We start from the raw sequence: 16,051 nt of genomic DNA, 5'->3' as shown, positions 1-16,051 counted from the left end.
GCCCCTGTGCTTTGATCCGCAAACAGATCTGCCTCCAATCACGTGGCAAAAGCTGCCCTTCTCTCACTCTCCTCTCTGTGCTCTGGAGAACCGAACAATTAACAAATGGAAAGTGTTCTGTGACGGCTCACTATTTTGTACCTGATTTGGGGAGACTGAAAAACGGCCCTTTCAAACAGTCTCTTTGGCCAATTTCCTCCCTTCCCTTCCCCCAGAACCTAAATTCTGGGATTCCCCCCAGGGATTTTATAGAAAGCAGCCCATCTGGAATATTCTGCTGACAGAAAGTCAGTAATTGATGCCAGCTGGAGAGAGCACACCGCTGCAACCACTTCATTTCCAGAGAAGTCTTCCCTCCCTTGCAGCGTTCACAACAGCGAGGACTTGCCTCATTCCACTGCATAGCTTCAAGCACCCAACAAAATCTCCAGAGCCCAGAGCCCAGGAGGTGTTTGTGAAACTGAATTAACTGCGGTGAAGTCACTGGTCTCTCTGAAGCTCATTTGAAAATGAGTGGGCAGTGTGGGGGCAAAGATTGAGTGTTATTTGATCATATTGTTGGCTTCTCAAAAACAGTCTGTTGGGTTCCTATTCCCTAAAGGATGAGTGGGTGCATTTTCTTGCAGCTAAGCCTCTGAGAGTCTTGGAGCTTACTGGATGGGCGCTGTTGAGCCCATGACTTCATCTCCCTGAGTTCCAGCTTCTTCATTTGTAAAACTGGGAAGATACTGTCTCCTTTAGAGAATCATTATGAACACTAAATATGAAGACATATGGAAGTCACGGCACAAGCTTGTACATAGTAAGGGCTCTAGAGATGCTCACTCTCATTCTTCTGTGCACAGTCTGCACATTGTGCAGGCCTACAGCCAGAACTTAGCAAAGGTTTGGTCAGTGAGTACATATATGAGTGAACAGAGCTGTATCAGTTAGGAGTGTGTTTGGCTGCATGTCATAGAAACCCTACTATAGTGACGAAACCAAATAGATGGTTATTTTTCTCATGTAATAGGAAGTTGAGGTGTAGGCACCCCAGAGCTGATACAACTGCTCAAGGAAGTCACTGGGGGCCCAGGCCCTTAGCATGTGGTCCTCGTCCTCCGATTTGCAAGATGCTCTACTTCTTGTGTTCCATTCAGGGAGAAGTGGGGAAGAGCTTGAGTTGCCTCATCTGTACAATGGGAACAGGCTGGCTCCCTTTCCACTGAAGCGATTCTGTGGTTCTGTGATTCACCAACCAACTCGGTATCAAACAAGCACCGCTCGTCGGGGATAACGCCTTCTGGAGACAGATTGTTTCGTGTCCCATAAATAAGCCATCTGGGTCCGGATTCCACTCACACTCAGCATTCAAAGCGATAATTCTGAAAATATTTGGCAACGTGAAGGAACATTTATAAAAATACTAAGTGAAAAAAGGCAGGCTATACCAGTTGGTCTAGGACTGACATGGAAAGTTCCCTCTGAGATCTATTAAGTGAATAAAGGAAGTCCCTGGCAACACTTGTAGATGATGTCATTATTGAAAAAAACAAAATTATAACAAAACAAAAAACTGGTAGGAGTGAGGCAGTGGAGACTTTCCCTATGAGTGCTACAGACTTCTGGTGCTTTGAATTTTTGCAGCATGTATGTATTCCTATACTGTTTATCTCATAAAATTAATCTAAATAATGATTGTACCTACGCGGTAATGTAATTACATGAAATTATATATGCATACAATAAAGCTTGCAGAGGATTCTAGAAAAATGAAGACAGTGGATGTGTCAAGCTGGTGAACTTATAGAAAAATTCCTTATTTGTGTAATTATTATGTTACGTGTGCAATAAATGACTTCTCCCCACAAGTTGTTCACATGAAGCAGAGGTAGATTTCTACACAACCCGAGTGGGCCATTTTTTAAAGAGTAACCATGGGATCTGCATATTGAGAGATCAGACCAATGCAGCCTCAGTTGGGAACAAAGTTTGGCAGAGATTATCCGGGATTCTTGAGTTGAATTATTTTAGCTGAACTTGGTGAAAAAAAGCTGTCTTTCCAGTTTTATTTTTTCTTTTACCTCCAGCACCAAAAGCCAAAAAGACAGGACAAGATCTAGGATGATCAGTACTTCCTCTCTCCCTGAGATCCTGACCATGCTGCCATCCAGGGTCTTCTGTGCTCAATCCACACAGCTAAGCCAGTCGTTGCTGACGGGCGAGGTGCCTGGCCTGAGGAGGACAGAGCCTGCCGAACCAGCTACTTAGCACTGCCCTGCAACTCTGCCATGTGATTTTCCAATGAGAGGACATTACGTGGTTAACCGTGACTCCTACGTAAACCTAGTCACTCAAAATAGCTCAAAATAAAGCAATCATTATGGGACAATTCCAAGTTGGGCCCAGAAATGATGGTCAGGAGGTCCCTGCTGGAACATTTCAATTAGCTACCACTTATTAATTCATTAGATGCCAAGCACTGGGCTACCCACTTTACATGCATGATCTCAGCTCATCCCTTCTGTGACCCTGCAAGATAGATATTACAAACACACATGCACACACAAACACACGTACATACACTCCCCATTTTACAGAATCTAAATGTCTTGCTTGCTCAAGACCACGTAGCCCATCAAATGAGAGAGCTGCAATTCAAACCCACCAGTTTTAATGTTTCCAAAATGCGTACTTTTAACCTGTGTTCAATATTTTTCTCATGCATTTGCACTTGAGCAGTGTTTGGTCCTTTGGAACGAAGGAATCATGCAAATTTGAGGAGCATTTCTTTGGTGTTGGTTGAAAAAACAAAAGTTCTCTGAATCCTCTCAATGCTGCAAATAGATTCCATGGAAAAGTAGCCAGGCTTAATTCCACCCAAGTGTGCACAGCTCAGCCTTTAGGCAGTTGGGTGTGTTTTTTCCCCAAGCAATATATCACCTGAGCCACAGTAGCCTGTAATGGATGGTTTTAATATATTACCAAGGGAAAATGTTCTCATGACTTACTGGGGTACACATCATTGGTATTACGAGGCAGCATTAATCAAAGCTATAGAGTTGGCTTCTGAAAACCATTAGGTAAATCCCAAGCTCTGCATTTAATGTACTCACCTTGGACCACAGTCTGGAAGGAATGAAAAGATCTCCTTGCCTTCGCTTTAAAGCTGCCTTTCCATTAGTAAAACTAATGTGTGTGTGTGTATACACAGGCTACTTGAAATTTTTAAAGTGCATTTTAAGATGAACAATTGTCAAAAGCTCTCTTCACCACGTGTCTCTCTAGAGGAAGAAAGGCAGTGCTCGCCCTACGTGTTCTGAGCAGCGAGACCTGCCCAGGGTTTCCGGCTTAGTTCCCAACTGCAAGAACCAAAATATAAAATGGGAAGCCACTCACTTTTTCAAAATAGTTTGATATCACTTGTTGGAGGGATAGTTTATGAATACAAAGATGTCGAAAAGCAAACTCTGATGGAGGAAATTATAGAATGCAGACCCATGGACACAAGGTTAAGAACAGGATCAAGCGTACATACTCTGTTTCTTTTCTGTGAATACTATCTCCTTATTGACTGTATCCTGCTACACACACACACACACAGACACACACACAAACACAGTTCAATTACTTTTTTTTTTAAACGAAGAGTAGCCAGGCAGACTTGTCAGTGCTGACGAGAATGACAATGGACCGTAGGATAAAGACCAAATGCTGGTGCTCATTTCTGCGTTTTATTTTCTCAATGTGCTGATCAGCCTTGGTACGACGGAAGAAAGTTTACATTTCTTTGCAGTTTGAGGTATGTTCTTACCAGTAAAATTAACCAACCTAGATAAACAGGATATTCACCAGAGCTCAGTTACCGCTTCCAGATTTGCTCCCGGACCTCAGGTGCCCTGTGCTTGAGATCAGACGCGGTACCCCCAAAGCTCAAAGGGCCAGTTTTCCCAACTTTGTTCATGCTGCCGCACACCTGTGTGTGCCTGAGCGAGCCCTCACACCCTATGTCCTGGGACAGACATGGCAACATGGCAGCATGGGTGGCCAAGTGGGCCCCCATGTTGTTGATGAGAGAGACAGTAGACAATATCTTTTCCAGGGAAATACCTTTGATAATGAAGGAAAAAGAAAGAAAAGAGGTCAAATGATTGCAGTCCTGGGCAACATTTAAAATTTGATAGGCACGGGTTTCCCTGCTCCCGCAAAGCCTAGCGGGATGAACAGATATTAATCAAATGAAAACACAAATAAAATGTTAATTATCAGGCATCCTGCAGCCTTTACTAATCACCATATTCTTCCTTCAAAATACACCCAAGTCTGCATTGCGAAATGACGCTTTTCAAGAGCTTTACAGAGCACTGTTAGTTTCCTTCCTCCTCCTGCACGAACACCCTTATCTTTATTTACAATTTATTTTGCCGGTTTACATTCTTCAAGAGCAGATGTTCCACCTGACCTCGCATAGCTCCACTCATCAGTAGAGTGTCACTATTCTGAACTGATTATCTTGTCATGCTCTAAGGAAACCTACTTCAGAAACAGGTTACTAACTGGATATTTTAGAACTTAACACATCATTAAAAAAAAAAACCTGCAAGTGATCTCACAAAGTGTTGGTGGACGCTTCAGTGGGACTTTATGAAAGTGGTGGTGTGCCCGCCATCAATAGCTCTCCATAGCAGGTCTCTCCCACTGTAGGAAAACAGTCCCATTAATTTTCACTTCTAGACTCCTACCCACTGGTAGGCTGATCACTAAGACACACACCTGCATCCTGGGCAAAGCGACATTTAACATACACTCAGTGAATCTTGAAGAGGCTGCGTATTTTCCCTTCATTTCCAGTACACCACATTGTCTAATGACATTTTCAGCTGCTCCAGAATCGATTGTTTATTTACCCAAATCCACTTCAGGAGCAGAAAATATCTGTCGGGTGGAGCAGGAGTGTGTGAAACACCTTCTTCTACAAAGCAGTTTCCCGACTCTCCCCACTACATTGATTGAGCAGAGCTCACTCATGGTGAGGTAAATCAGAACAAGCTTTATCTTGTTCAAGCCCCATTCAACTCCACTGTCTGAGGTTAATTGTTTCTTGTTCCCTGGATGAAATCTCAAGTGGGTCCACAGCTTATCTACTCACTTTTAGATGATAAGCACTATCATAATCACATTATTAATTATTATATTACTATTAATTCTTAGATGATAAGTAAAATCATGAATAATATAGGCAAGCCCCACCGCTAGCCACTCATTCCTAGTTAACAAAAAGTCCTCTGACCACTTTTAATCACAAAAAAGTCACAAAAATGGAAATAGTCTTACAGTGAGAATTCTGAATCACGTCTAAAGTGGAACCTTCTCCCCGCTCACAGATCAGGGCTCTGCAGCAGGAAGACCTGCCATGGGGAAGATGGTTCTGAGTCTTTGCTTCTCTTGCTTCTGCCCTCCCCCTCTAACCAGGCAGCCTGGGTCCTGAAAGGTTGTAAGATGGGGGAGGGTAAGGAGGGAAAGAGGCGTGAAAGATCTTACTTTGCTGACACCAGTATCACCTGGGGTTGATTTCCCCTGGCTGGATTGCTATTGTGAGCTGATGCTCCTGACACTGGGTGAAGGGTCAAAGGTGACCACCTTTCTTGTGGTGCATTTCAGGCTTCTTCAGAGATCATTGTGGGACCACTAGACTATAGTTCTCTTAACACGGGCAGTGCATATGCCTCTGGCTGGTGGTTTTGATTTCTTCCCTCAGCCGAGGGAATTGAGTGGTCCAGCCCTGGTTGGAGTCACATCACCCCTCTAGGTCGTCCTCTTGGGAGGGTGTAAAATGTCTCCAGCAGGGCTCTCTCCCATATTGCACACTTCTGGTCCAAGAGAAAACACTCACACATCCTTGTGCCCGCCCCTTCCTCCCAGTGGGATGTGTGGCTCGTCCCACTGCAGCACAGTTGCTCTTGCTTCTCTCCCCTGTTGCCTCACCTTTAGATCCTGACACAACAATCCCTCTAAGTCGTCTCCTTGCAGCTTCTTGCACTGGGTCCCATCAAACTACCACCATCCGCAAAGAGTCCTCCCCTGAGAAGTTCCCTCTGCTATCAGCATCAGCCTTTTACGTTTTTGAGGTGGGTGTCAGGCCCCAGGGCATCACCACCCCCTCTGCAGATCCTTTCTTAGTGGTCTAGCACCTCCCTTTATGAGGGAGGCATACTTACCTTCTATTATCTAGCCTTGGACTGGCAAAAAGAGTTAATTTTATCTACTGTTACAGAAGGATGCATTTCTCCTACAATAAGCAACCTGGTCCTCCTGGGTGTTGTCGCTGTGGCTGCCATACCAGACCTGAGTCCCAGAATGCCTTGCTACGCGTCCTGCACCTGTGGGTTGAATGTTGGTAATCTCTTAGACCAAAGGAAACGAGATGAAATCGCCACAAAATCCATTTTCTTTGGGAACAAGATTCACTTTCTGGCCCTTCTTAAACAGATTCCAGAAGATATCCCCCGATTGTCCTGAGAGGTTCACAAACCAAACATTCACAGAAGCAGACCCCTACCCACGGGCTCACCCTGAAACAGACACATGAAGAGCTTCCCCCTGCTGCTCCTCTCAGGCTCCGTCCAGGCAGCTTAATGACTTTTATTTTGGTAGAACCGCTCTGTACCAATTAAAAGTGCCAGCCAACATCCTGAGCCAATCTCCGCCACCGAGTGCCAGTCATGAGGGTTTAACTTTTATGGAAAGAAGACCTCTGAGGCCAGGTGAGCTTTAATTGCCCCTCTTTTGTTAGTTCAGAGCTTCAACGTTATGCCAAGAAAGCGTTAGCCTCATAGCTTGTTTATACTACAGAAGAATGAAGGGGGCAAATTTGCTCCTTTCCCCCATTTCTAAATCACCCTTTTCTTAATAGGTTAAAGCTAACTTCTTATAAAACCTTAACAATGAAACATCATGCTTGAAAGAAATTCTCAGGTTCTTGGCACCGAGTGTTGCCAGCACTTCACGGTTAGATTTTTCCTCTCAGTCAGCCGCTCTTTTCCTTTCAGCAGGAACGCTTTCTGGTTTTTAAAGCCAACTGGGATGAGAGAAGGAAAACAGCAAGAGGTATTCCTGTAGTCATGTTACATTAAATTTCTCTAACATACAGTTCCATCAGAGTTCCTTTCTTCTTACAGATACCATTGTGTATACATTAGGATTTCAGCCCTCTAAAGTAGGCCTGCTCACAAGAAATAGGAGATTAAAGAACTGATGTCTCTATAGAAAGAGAAATAACATGTCAATTGTGTTTATTTGTTGGGTTATATGATTTATGCTTTCTCGTGTAAAGATGGAACAGAGAAAAGAGGACACGTGACAGTGTTTAGATAATCCCCAAAGAAAGCCGGAGTTCCTCCTTCAGGAAAAGGGTTGCCTTTCATTTAAAACATAAATGGTACTGACAAGCTTACGGGGAAGAGAAAGATTCTTATGTTCTAAGAAATGAATTCAAGATGCACCTAATTTAGTCTCCAGAGAAGGATATTTAGCATTCTGGGGAAGAAAGAAGAAAAAGGGGGGATTAAGGAAGAGTCCCATAAAAACAGGGAATTTGGGGGCCCTTTCATGAAACTTCATGTTCGCGTAGATGTGAAAAGAATCAATGCAACTTGAGTTTAAAGTATACATTTAAAATTCTTTAGTTGCTCAAAACACATTTCCACCCCACTCCACTTCTCTTCTTAATGAATTCTCCATTCTATGGGGATGATCAAATCAAATCAGACAGTAACGCTGAGCGAAAACTTCAGAAAACTCAAACACGAAAAAGAAAGTATGTTGCTGAAGTCTCTGTACAGATATTCTTCTACCCGGTTGCTCCTCCAGTGGAAAAACAGGTGGCAAAGAGCACCCAGTCCGAGCTCTGCTCACACAGCCCACAACTTCTCAAGGCTCCGGACTGAGGCGTGTGACTCACATTAATAAGTGTCAGAAAACTTCTGTGTATTAAAGGGCTATGGTCATGTTCTAGGTGTTACATTCATTTTTTCTTTAAAATCATCATTGCTGCTTCACAGGAAGTTACATTCAAAAAGAGAAAATCCAGATGTGAGTGTGAAGCAGGAAAAAGGAGAACCAACTGAAAACAAAACTATGCTTTATTGATTGTGCTTCAGAAGAGAAAAATCACAGCACACACACTTTCTCATTATTGATTAGTGTTACTGCAACACAGTACCAGTGAAGATAGATTTCTAGAAATCTATTAGGGACGACTTATCCCATCTTCAGCTCCTGGAGCATGGGAACCACATCCTGTCGTCTGCATGTCAGCCCTCCTGTGCACTGTCTCCCTGTCCTAAACAGAAGTCCTGCAATGTGGTCTCACAATGAGGCTATCAATTCTTTGTGAAGAATACGTCCCTTTTCTGATTGGGAAGTTTAATGTCCCTGAAGCTTGACATACGTTCATCTTATAAGACTTTGTTTACAATGTTTAATAGCAAAAGAGGCTTAAGTTTTCACCAAGAACCAGATTATTGCCTCTCAAAAAATTATTCTCCCAAAGGAGAAAGATTCTTCTTAAGAGGGGAGGATTTCAAAGTCTCTTTAGAACTGTACCTCTGGGTGTTATTTTTCAGGCATCCTAAAGCGTTTGTATTCAGCTGCTTTTTGATCCAAGTAAAACACTTCTAAAGATAAGTGAGGTTTGTTTCCTGAGTTAAGGATGTCTTTAAGTGACAGATGCAGGACAATAAAAGGCCTTTTTCAGGAGCATATAAACTGGAACAAGGACAAACAAATTTTAAGACTGTCGAGAGATTGAGAAACCTAACAGGACATCTCAGATTTAACACATTCTCTGTGGACTTCAGACTTCCTGGCTGTTCCTGAACTATTTCCCATGAAGCAAGGCATCGTATATCACTGTCAAAATGCACTCGGCTGATGCTTTCCACAGCACTCAGACAAGTCCTCAACAACTCAGCATGCGTGAGAACCAGCCTGTGGGGGAGGAGGCGATTTTAACTGGTGTGAATGATCTCACCAGTGCCAGTTGTGCAGATGAATCCATTCATTTCTTCATTCAGGAAACACTGGAGACCTGCCTCCTCTAGTAATGGTTCCGAAACCTGGCTAACCATCACAATCACCTGGGCCCTTCCACTGGCTGTTGATTTGCTGGGTGTGGAGTGAGGCCTGTGCATCTCAGTTTTTAAATGGTCCACGGTCAGATTTTGAACCACTCCTTTAGTATTTTTGGATACCATTGATGACAGCAGGCTTACTTGCAGAGGGAGATCATCATTCTTCTCCAAATTCTTGAGCCACGCCTTCAACCCATCCCTATTCTGTTCCTTTCTTGTTACCGAGTTCCAGAGCCTTGCTAGGTGAGGCCCGTGGTGGAAAGATTGGTGGTAGGGAAGGGAGAGAGAAGGAGGGGGAAGGTTAAAAGATGAAAGTGTGGCTCCCGCTCACTCATCATTTTCCTGCAGCTCCTATTCCAGCTTCCAGTAATGATAAAGTATTTATAACAGACTAACCCTCCTGCCAGTAACAGTTACAAACTTTGGACAAAATATAAAACCGGCCATTTGAAGGCACTGGAGAGGGACCAAAAGCAGGCAGGAACAAGAGAATATTCAGACCTTGAAAGAAGGAAAACACACTTGCTGAGATTCACATTTATCTGGGGCCACTTCCCAATGCCCATGGCCATGGAGGAGACGCTCAAGCAAAGGGGCAATCTTGCTGGGCTCGGGAGTCAGAATCAGAGTTCAGGGCTCTCAGGCTGAAAATTGAGCAGAGAAATTCTGTAATGAAAGGAGCCACAGATGGGGAGAGCCCCAATATTTGCTTACAAATTCTCAAATACTTAGCTGACTCTTGCACTACACATGTGCTGGGTAAAAATCCAAAGAACCCAGTGGAAAGCAACAGCTGGAAGCCTGGAAGAGCTGAATAGAAATGTCAACAGTTGCCTGATACTGGAAAGACAGAATTTAGGATTCACGTTCCTCCAATTGAGAGGGGCCTCGTGAACAATTTGAACACTCCCTTGAAATCCTAGAAGGGCCATAGCTTAAGAATGAGAACCATACCCAAAGGCTAAGAGTTATGCTTATTAATACTGACCTTATTAAGATTCAAACTGATCCTTATAAACTTCTGCCTAAATTACCCAAGACTTACTCAAACCCAAAGAGATCTCATACTCAATCCCATTTTGGTTTTATTTTTAGAATATGGGTTACTTCTACTTGTACCAGTCCTTGCAATGCTCACATTGCTAATTAATAAATCTATCAGGAAATGCTACTAATTTAAGACCTCAGAGAAATCAATATAATTACGATAGATTCATAATATTCCTACCCAAATGCTATGCTGTCCTCCACTCCCTCCACTAGCAGAGATTTTGTGGCAGTGAAAACATATGCAGCCTTCCTTAGTCACCAGTCCTTAAGGAGAATTGGTGCTTGCTTGCTTCATGTGCAAAAATCATGAGACTTGAGGACTTAAGGAATCACCCTCACGTTTTTCTCCATGTCTAAATAAATGAGTTAATGATGCAATTTTTCCCCAAGAATCCACTCTAATACAACAGGTAGATGATGCATTAGCATGTTCTCCTGATTGAAGTTCACAGGAAGATGTCAAATATCCCAGTAAAATTGGCAGGAAAGGGACATAAAGTATCTAGAGAAAATTATAGCTCCACATAATTTTGGTCTAAGTAATTGAAAATTTGTAAATAAATAATTACAAAACACTACAGAATTTGAAATAACGTGAATTTAGTCATGATCTGTCTACAGGCAGACACTCTCTGTCCTCCTCCAAAATACAAACTATTCCATTATATTTAAGGTCCCAAATTCAAGGCCAGGCAGGAGGATTTTCAAGATTGCCCTTACAAGACACATGATTCCAATCCCTCCCACAGGATGATAGGGTAGAAGTTCCCTGGACCAACTCTACACTTTGCATACCCTTATCTGGGCCAAACCCTTCTAACAGTTCAGGAACTACAAGGCTGCCTCACCAGAGTGTCCATTCAGCAGAGAGCTTCACACCAGAAGCTTGTTGCCTATCCGAACAATCTCTTGATCTGGTAGCAACCACACGCCCTCCCTGCCTGCACATGGCAGCAGCGGCTGACTGATCAAAGCTTCTGCTCTAGGCTGGTTAGTGTTTACCTCAGCACTCACTCTGTGTTACATGTGCTGCACAATCCTTCATACTTCGAGGCAACACTCAGCTTTTCTCTCTCGGCTGCCGTACCGATTATGAAATCCTTCTACTGTCCACTTCGCATCCCACAATTTAACATCACTCACATTTTAATCCCACCACTTACTTCTCCTTCTAGATGAAGACGACTCCATGACTGTTTAGTGGTACCTTGAGGTTTAAGAATGCCTAGGTCCTACTCAAGCTAAACCCATGCCTGCCCTACTACCGAGAATATACCCAAGAGAAATGAGTGATGCGTTTACCAGAATAAATATACAATAACACCCATAGCAGCGTGATTCATAACGAAGAGCGGCAACAGCCCAAATGTCCATCAACAGTAGAATGAATAAATTACTTGCAGAATATTTATACAATGGAAGGCCACGTGGCGATAAAAAATAGCAAACCACTGATGTATGCAAAAACATGAATCTCACAAACATCATATTGCGCAAAAGAAGCCAAAAAGGAATGGCTACATACTATATGATTCCACGTACATGAACTTCAAGAACAAGCAAAACTAACTGATGGTGATGGAAGTCACAACGGTGGTCACCGCTGGACGAGGAGGGGTGTGTTTTGACCGGGAAGGGGCCACAAAAGAACCTTCTGAGGTGCTAGGACGTGTTCTATTTCTGTCTGGGAGGTAGTTCCACAGGGATGTAGACACATAAGTGAACATTCCCTGAGCTCTCCCTGATCAGTACTTTCTGTATAAATACATTCGCAAAAGTAAAAACCGCACACAGGAGAATGCCCAGGTCAGATCTTAGTCAACCCTGATTTAATGCTGTTTGGAGATGGCTTTTATCTTAAAAATGACAAAGGCATTGCTCGTGCAGGATACACTGTTGCCACTGAACACACAGCTGCCAAAGCTGCTCACTGCCTGATGCTCAGCCTGCCCAAAAGGACACACAAACCACTCTCGCTCGGTCTTGCACCCTGGCAAAAGGAGAAGGAGTAAAAATTAAACAGAGTAGATATGAATTTGGAATTGTTCATAACTTTGGGATGCGATGGAAACAGAGGGGATTTTGATTTCTTAGGGTGCCCTGATCAAAAATGGTGAAGACATTAATGCTTTACTAAAAGTGATTCAATATTCAAGAATACACATCAGTTAAGGTAAACACTCAGAGACAATACAGTAACCCAGAAACCAATGAATGTCCTTGCTAATTCACATGCCAAAGAAGCAACTTTTATTACCCTACTACGAGTTCCACCAAAATGACATCTAACCCCACTGAACTTGGAAGGAAAACTGGCTCAATTTACACTGGCTAGAACTGGCTCATCACAATCAATCCAACCTTCTGAAAAAGAGGACTGGCAGTTTCAGAGACATTTTCTCCATGTAGATGGACTCTGACAATCTCCCGACAGCTGTTCAGGAGTACCACGATCCATCCAGCGGATGCAAATTAAATTGCCCTATGATTTTTCAGCAGACAAATCATTTATTTATTCAGTAGATAAATAATGGAAAAAATTCTCAAAATGTGATCAGCAAGTGGTAGAATCCTCTCTTACCTACCCTAACATAACCCAGGTCAGCCTGAGAAGGAAGACAGGACACAGAAACTCCTTCTCAAGGCCCTTTGACATTCACATTCACAAATGGCTTTTCTGCAACTACCCAGGTCTTTAGCCTATAAACACAGATCATCGATAGTCTTTTTAAGGATGTAAGATTAAACCCATTGCTTGACGAAAAGCTACAGAAAACATTGCTAGACTTTGTGTTCCCAACATGGGAATTCCTAGTTTCCAATCCAGTGATTGTGGAACCCATTTCACTGGAACAGTCGAACAGGAACTCTGCAGGCTTTCTCTCCTAACACAAAAACTTTACAAGGAAACGTAGAAAGAACAAATGAGACACTGAAGTTGAAGCTGTCCCAGCCAGCAGTTGGCAAGCTACAGCCCATGGGACGAACCTGGCCTGCAGACTGTTTTCATATGGTCAATGAGCTAAAAAATGTTTCTTACATTTTTTAAAAGTTTGCAAAAAAAAAAAAAAGAGAGAAGAAGAAGAATATGGTATCTGTGACAGAGACCATATGTGGCCTGCAAAACCTATGTAACATTTACTATTTGGCCCTTCACAGAGAAAATTTGCTGGCCCTACTTCTAAACTATCAAAAATCCTTAATCTGCCTTAGCCTAATGTTTTGTCACTAGTGTTAAGGGCCACACAATCACCTCCTCAGAGCTCATACAGATTTTCTCTCTAGGACGTCATTACAGGATGTCCTATGTGATTGAGAATAACTCCACCAATCACTGTATTTTGTTGCAGGCAGATCTAGTTAAAAGCTATCAGAAGCTAATCTAGTGTACTACCAGATGCCCAACATGTACAAGCCACCTTTCCAAAGGAGACGTCATCCAAACCTTTATATGACTTCTAACTCAGGGACCAGCTTCATTAGAAAAGATACCAGCGTGTGTTAAATTGCAAAATGGCCACAAATTCTTCCCATCTCACATGCGTGCTCCTTTGCATGTGACTGTATATCCTTCCAGCAAGATGAAGTCTATTTCTCTACTCTTTGAGTCCGGGCTTGACCTGTGATTTGCCTTGGCCAACAAGGCATTAGCAACATGACATAAGCAGAGGCTTGACAACTGCTTGCCCATTGGAGCTTGCCCTCTCTTGCTGCTCTTAGGCAACTTCAACCAACATCATGTGAATGAGCTTGGGCTAGCCTGCTAGATGATGAGACACATAGCCCAGTTACTGCCATTGCCTGCCAACAGGCAGCAGACCAGATATGTGAATGAGGCCATCAACTACCAATTGACTGTAAATGCACATCTAAGGCCAGAGAACATCATAAAGGGCAAAACAAAGCTGTGCTAGTCCAGCCAAACTACTCATCCAGAGAATCATGAATAAATAAATGGTCGTTCTAAGCCACCTGGTTTTGGGGTGGTTTGTTTTGCAGAAAATTCTGAGTGATACAGATACAAAAATGCTTTAGAACATTATTGAAAGGAGCCAATTCAGGTCCTCTTGATAACAGCTATAACAGTTCACTCACGGTTTAATACGTCACAATGAAAATGAACTTCTAACTCAGACCAATGGGCTTCCACTCCCAGAAGTGACTCCCAGTTGAGGTTAAACAAAGAAGCTTCTAGAAGTAAATGGCTTCAAGGCACAGCTTATCAGAGAACTTCAGATCAAGCAGACAACTTCAGAAGTGCAAATTCCACCCAAGACAATGAAACAAAAACAGAACTTTTGTTTGTTTGTTTTAGGGAGATTGTCCCTGCGCTAACATCTGTGCCAATCTTCCTCTGTGTGTGGGACACCGCCACAGCATGGCTTGATGAGTGCAGTATAGGTCCACACCCGGGATCCCAACCCACGCACCTCAGGCCACTGAAGCAGAGTGTGGGAACTTAACTACTATGCCACTAGGAAAGCCCCCCAGAACTTTTTGTTATGCTCAAACTGACTGACTTCTTTGTACGATTGTTAATGTTCCATTTTCTATGACTCTACTTTTCTTCATTTTTTCCCTCCCTTTACTGAAACAAAACCCATTTCCTCTGCCTTGTTTCTAAGAATGAGTCAGATGATGGCCTCATCTTCTAACCTGACCTCTTGCTGGACCTGTTACCCATTTCTAACTCCAGGGGTCACTCAAGTCATGGGAATACCTCTGCTTAAAGCTAGAAACAGCTTCATCCAGGACATGCTCTGAACATCTCTATACTTTCGAACATGCATCAAATATCTTAGACCCAGACACTCAGGCTGGTTGGTATATTACACAGAATTACATGCAGCCAACATTTTATCTAGAGAGAAAAATCAACCCAATCGTATTTTTAAATAATCCAAGGTATCTATGGTACTTTCATAATCCATGAAACTACTGAGGAATATGACCAAAGGGAATATAAATACTTACCAAGCTTACCAAGAAATCCCATACAACTATCCTGATGGTAGAAATAGTCCTTTATTACAATTTAATACTTACTCCTAATGTAACACCTTGTGAAGATTAAAAAGGAAAAATGTCTGTTCAGAAAAAGCAAGTTACAAAATGTCAACTGAAATAGTTATCACTGTTTGTCATAATAATTCAGGGAAAAAGACCCACACTTTCAACTCTTTACATACAGATCGTGTCAACAGTGCAGCACCTGAGCTGCTCTTTCTCTGTGACCTCTGTGTCCACCAAGAACTATCCCTGGGGAGTACTTATGTGGTGACGGTCAAGAAATGACGTACAAGTGAAATGTCACATTGATGTAAACTATTATGAACTCAATTAAAAAAAAAAACTATCCCTAGGGCTCCCACCAGGTCCTTTGAAGATTTTAAATCCTGTGCAGTATCACCATCTGGGTCTCTTCAGAGGCCTGATAGGAGAGACCTCCCAGGAGAAGTTAGAAGGGTCTATTGATTTTCTTGAGGGTTAAGGGTCCCTGAATTTAAGAGACATATCAGTAACTTATCCCTCATTATGGCTGAAATTATAAATGAGACCATTCACAATGTACAGACTCAGCAAAAGAGCTTTGATTTGCTTGCTTTCTTGGTAATTATTAGACCATCACATGGCTTTACAATATTTATTGGCCTCACAAGGGGACATCTGCATTTGGCTAATATTTCCTATTGTTTCTAGGTAAGCACTTTAGTGCAAGAGGAAAAAATGTCTTTAAAAAATAGACATAGGCCGATTACTCTCCGAGGTTTGACAATCTGAGACTTGGAATTCTCCCGGCATGGGTCAAATAAAAAAAAAAAACTGGGTTCCTGAAGTTTTCTAAACTATAATGATGGAATTTCTATAAGAATTCTGTTTCTTTTTCTCCA

The sequence above is a fragment of the Equus asinus genome, chromosome 7 (assembly GCF_041296235.1).
Source record: "Equus asinus isolate D_3611 breed Donkey chromosome 7, EquAss-T2T_v2, whole genome shotgun sequence".
NCBI classification, from domain to species: domain Eukaryota; kingdom Metazoa; phylum Chordata; class Mammalia; order Perissodactyla; family Equidae; genus Equus; species Equus asinus.
Note: the sequence above shows the minus strand (reverse complement) of the source record.